Below are 5,319 nucleotides of genomic sequence, written 5' to 3' on the forward strand. Positions count from 1 at the left end.
TCATTAAGCAATAAGCAGTTCGTTCTCTATATCAATCCCCCCCTTTTCTTTAAACCTTTGCAAATTCTTTTGCAACTATAGGATTCCACTACTTCCGAGAGACCGTGTAAAGTATTTTCCGGTTTCTACTTGATGTCTGATTTTATTTCGTTTCCAACTTTCGTAATTTCCTACTGTTATATGGCTTTTGCAGGAAGCAAGAACTATATACATACTCTCCTACTTCCCTTAGGCCTACGGTTATACAAGATCAAGCAAAACGGTTAAAGATTACATATGCAGAGAGGGTCACATTTCACCATGCGGCCCTAGCATTGTTTTGTATTGACACAAATCAGGGGAATATATTTCACAGGATTTACTTAGGAATTCAGTACCCTGAAGTAACAGCAGCTTGTGCGGAGAGGGGAACCACGGGGAGCACCCGTCCACCCAGCAGCCACGGCCTGACAGAGGGGCCTTTTGCCTCCTGCTCCTTTGCAGTATTTGACAAATTGTTTAAATGTCATTCTTTTTTTGTACCATATGACTGAATAACAGTTACGTAAAACAAAAATGTCTATTCCCCTTTTCCCAAAATATAAAATTAAGTTTAACATACATGTCAGAGGACTAAGCTGTACCAGTCTGGAGCTATCTTACACTTAAAATATAAAGATACAGCTGTCTACAGTCTTCTGACTAAACTTACAAAGATATACCTGGCATCTTGGATGCTGACTAAAATAAAAAGGATTTTCTTCTGCCTCTTTAGTTGGATTGAATAGCTAAATAATTGTAGAGATACAAATAAAAAAGGTGTTCCTGTTCTAATGGCTGCTAAAACCTCTAGCTTTGCTGTTGCGTGAACGACAGTGACCCGTAGCACGTTAAACTGGACGTGGACAGATATTCATAAGCCATTTGCTGCAGATCAGCAAGAGACTTCTCCTAAGCTGAGGCATCACTTTTGTGCTCCTAGGTTCTCGGGCATATGAAATGGCATACAGTGGCTTGAACCACTGTGATGAGCACTAATACCACTTTCCTCAGCTGAAACTGCACAAAACTTTTTTTTTTTTTTTTGATTAGCAGTTAACTGAAGTGCTTGAAATAAGGCTATCAGAAGCAGTAGGCCAGCTGAAAGCAGTAGGACACTGTACAGCCTGTGGAAAGGTGAGCAGCAGCTGTAACATGTATCAGTGATCAGTAATACTCCAGATACTCTGCCAGACCAGGCAGTGTTTCTGGGAAGCGCCGTACACCTGCAATCCCTGCTGAGATGCGTGGATTGAGACATGCAGACCTACATATTTCAGCTTAGATCCATGGTATTTTCCCCCAATTAAAACTGATGGCTCCTACTTTCAAAGCCCAAAGCAAGGAAAAAGCAGCACAAATACCAGAAAGTTAAATGTACATTTTTTCCGTCACTTTTGATTAATTGTAGGGTTCAGCTATGATTTTTCCATTCGGTTATTTTCTTGAAACATTCCTTTTAAGTGATTTGGGGCTATTCTTCAAAATACAGCAATTGTTAAGGAAGAGCAGGGTAGGTTACAAATGCTTTTAGAAACAATACATCGAACTGTAAATGACATTATTGCTTTAATGTAGAAATAATTGCAGAGTCTGTGGTAACCAGTTTGTGATTGTGAGTTAGTTGTGCATCTCAAATGACCCGAAATACTTAGACATTACTATTTAGTTGCAAAGAATTTTGACCTGTGTGCTGACTTCTTTTTTAGCAGGACTGCAGTGCTGTTGGAAGATCCAGCTGGTGAAAAACATCTAACCCCTAATGCGGTGAAGCTTGCGACTAATGCTCCCTTAAACCACGTGCCGCCTGCTGAAACATCAGGCCTTGAGTATTTCAGGCTGCTGCTTCATAATCACGTTGTCGGGCAGACCACCAGGCTTGATCTGCTTGTTTGGACCCTGTACAAAAGATGGAGATGGTGAGAGTGCTTGAAATGTTGCCCGGGAGATTTTATAGCTGCGAATGCAGCACTACAGTGAGCATATTGCCACCACATGGCTATTTCTGCTACCTGCACCCGTGTCGACGAAGCCAAACTGTAGTTTTTGCTCCTCCACCATGCTGGTGTGGAGGTCCAAATGGGCAATTTGTTTGGAGCTCAACTTCAGGCTTGCCCTCAAAGGATTTAGGCGGGACAGAAAGGGGACACGTGTGCAGAGAGCTTGGCCTGCAAGTGCTTTGCAGGAACGTGGAAGTGCTTTCTGGGACTGAAGGGGTCTGGCTTGGGTGTGGGTGATTGGCTTTGGGATGTGATGGCACACTGTGTGTCGGGAGGGGCACAACCCCTCTTGAGCAGAGTGCTTCAGCACTGGAGGGATGGGTAACTTCTGGGAGCTGAAGAGCTGATAGGGGGATGTCACGGGAACTTGTCTGACACAGGAGTGGGAAGGGTTTCCTTGCAATGTGCATTCCTTTCCATCCTGCGGGATACCAGCAGTCCAAGCCTATCTCCTGGGCCCGCCACCTCCAGCCAGCCACAGGCAAACCATTTGCTCCCTGAAAGCCAATTTGCCTTTCCTAATTCTTAGGGAAATCCTCATTGCCCGGGAGGATGAACGTCAGTTCTTTGCAAATATCATCCCAGAATAGCAGCCAGAGCTGCAGAAACAAGACCATCAGAACTCACCCAGCACCTTGCAGTGGATGTTGTCCAGACTGGAGAGGTGGATCAAGCAGTACTGTACCACATGGGGATTGTACATGGAGGAAAAGTAAGATGGCTTCTGCATGTAAGGCCTTACGCAGGTGATAGTGATTTGTGTACTGATGTACTACTGTCAGCTGCATGTGAGAGGACAGCAAGTAGGTTGCACTCAATGAAGTGAAGGTTTGCAGTACAGCTTTGAACTACATGTTTCAGAAGGATGTTTGGCCCTAACCTAATGCAAAATAGACCCCCCAAGTCAGAGGTGAGGAGCCTCAGCACTAGACATTTCGGTCTGCTGCTCTGTTTGTGTTGCACCAAATTAATTACTAGCATAGATGGTCCCACCACCTTTGGAATTCCAGAACTTCCTGGACTGTGGCATCTTCCTAGTAAACGTGGAGATGGAAGACCTTACTACAAATCTATCTGGAAGCACAGGGATGAGGGATAGTGCAAGTCTGAGGGGAAAAAAAGCCCCTGTTCTCACTATAGGGATCATTCTGAGAGAGAGGAGGCTAGCTGCAGCCACCATTTTATCACTTGGTGTTTGCTCACTGTGACTCTAAAACGATGGAGAACATGCAGGTAAATGGGGCAGCTGGGCAGCGCAGGATGCACTGCTGTGTGAAAAGGCAGCTGAAGACCCCAAAATAATTCGGAGCAGATTGGATAACACAAATATTACTGTGACTACTGATTCCAACAGGAGTGAAAATGTCAGAGGTGTTCAGCTGTGTTCATGGATTGTGTTGATATGGTCCAATTTACAGCAGAAATAGGTCTTTGGAGGAATGTGCCTTTGCAGTGTAAGAATTGTACTTCCAGCTTCTGTTTTCTATACTTTGACTGCACAATAAATCGTTTTTTTCTTAGGTGGCTTAATATTCTTGATAACTACCAGTTGCTATGGAGTTATGTGAGCCTTTTCTGCCTGTTTATTAGTCAGCTGCGAATACTTACCCTTAAAATCTTGTGCAAAAACAGCAACCCAAAAGACCAACATGCAGAGCTGAAAATGGTATGTTTCTTGGACATTTTTGTAAGACTTCTATCCATTTTTTTTAATGACTAATGGTTCAGGTATGCAATGGAGTTCTGGAGAGTTAGTTACTGAATATCAACCAAACTCTGGGAACTGTTTTGGTACATTGCCTCAGCCAGGGCAACGTGATACTACCAGGCAGCAGCTCACAGGGAAGGAGGGTTGTGATGCAAAAGAGTGGAATTTTAGGAGTAAAAGTCATTTGCTAGTGAAGTTACCTAGATTGAAAGATCTGTGTGTGGGAAATATGGGGCATTTGTATATCAAAGGTAAGAAAGTCACTTGGAAATTGGCTATTGCATACAATAGGAAAAAAGAAACCCTTGTAGGACAAAAAGCACACGGACGAGTGAGTATTGCCAAAAGTCAGACAGTTTGAGGAAACTGGCCAACAGCAGCACTTCCCAGTTCATTGGATTTTTGTTTTCAGTTTGGTTTCAGACTGATTTGAGCCAGACCCAGTATTTTCCTTCCACTTCTGGTACATCTGAAGTTCCTGTGATCTTTTCCAGCTGGATCAGGGTTCTTGTGCTCACAGCAGGAAGCCATTTTCCATAGCAACAGCTAAAGGCCTCAAGGCAGATCCGCTGTATGTGTCTGTCCCCAGGCTGGACACCCGAAAACCATCACGGACATATCCTGGAGCAGAGGCTGGGAGACCACCAGATTTCATCTCCTCGGTATTTGTAAGCCCAGTTATTCTTTAGTTGTGGACAGATTTTGTCCAGAAAAAGAAAGTTGTCTTCCCTTGCTGACCTGTGCTTCCTACATGGTACCTCTGAGCTGCGGTTGACATCTGCTACCCGGCTGGAAGGGAAGCACAGGCGAAAAAGCGCGGCAGCCGTGCCGGACGCAGAGAGGGGCTCCACGTTCCTCCTCAGGGAGCTGCGCTCCCTCTGCAAAGGGCGAGAAGCGAGGCAGCGAACAGGAGCTGGGTGCCGAAACACCCCTGTGGAACCAGCCATGCGCTGAAAGCACGGTACAGGCTGAAACCCATGGCCCAGTGGTTTATATTTAATGCTTTCAGTACCACGAGCTTTAAAGAAAGGCAAGAGGCGCTTGAATTGGCTGGCTATAAAGGAAGTTACTTTTACATTTCTGAAAGCAACTTATGCTCTGAAATACAAGCTCACCTGCCCTTTGGAGGGGTAACTTTGCTGTTCAGATACCCTGATAGCACAGTTCTGGGTGCTGCTGGATGTTTCATGTTGTCCTCGTCTGTACTGCAGACAAGAGTCTAAGCAAAGACACTTCTGGGAACTCAAATCTGTTGAATCTCTTAAATATCCAGAAACAGGTACTTAACGCTTAGGAAACTGGCATGGGTGAGCCATCATCCCAGAGGAGCAGGACTGGCATCCCTAACGCAGAGCCGATTTAGCGAGTATTCAGCAATGGGAATAACGAGAACCATCTGACTAGACACGTGAACTTAACAAACCCAGGTGTTTTTGTTTCCTCCACCAAACCCTTAGAGGCAAGTGCTTTGTAGCCCCAGCGGATGCCTTTGTGGGTACCAGGTCTTCCCCAGCCGCCAGCTGCTTCGCGAGGGCCATCCCAAGACTTGATTGATGTGCCTGCAACCCCTGGCGCCGAGTGAAAACCTGTCGG

The 5,319-nt window shown here is 45.3% G+C and overlaps 1 long non-coding RNA gene across 1 annotated transcript; it reads left to right on the plus strand.

The window, feature by feature from the left end:
* The first annotated feature begins 359 nt into the window (after positions 1 to 359).
* Positions 360 to 3,538, plus strand: LOC115350781. The gene is made up of 3 exons (XR_003926609.1): positions 360 to 1,155; positions 1,728 to 1,937; positions 2,548 to 3,538. It is a non-coding gene; the product is annotated as an uncharacterized LOC115350781 (long non-coding RNA).
* Positions 3,539 to 5,319: the final 1,781 nt, after the last annotated feature.

This window comes from Aquila chrysaetos, chromosome 14, assembly GCF_900496995.4.
Source record: "Aquila chrysaetos chrysaetos chromosome 14, bAquChr1.4, whole genome shotgun sequence".
Lineage (NCBI taxonomy): Eukaryota > Metazoa > Chordata > Aves > Accipitriformes > Accipitridae > Aquila > Aquila chrysaetos.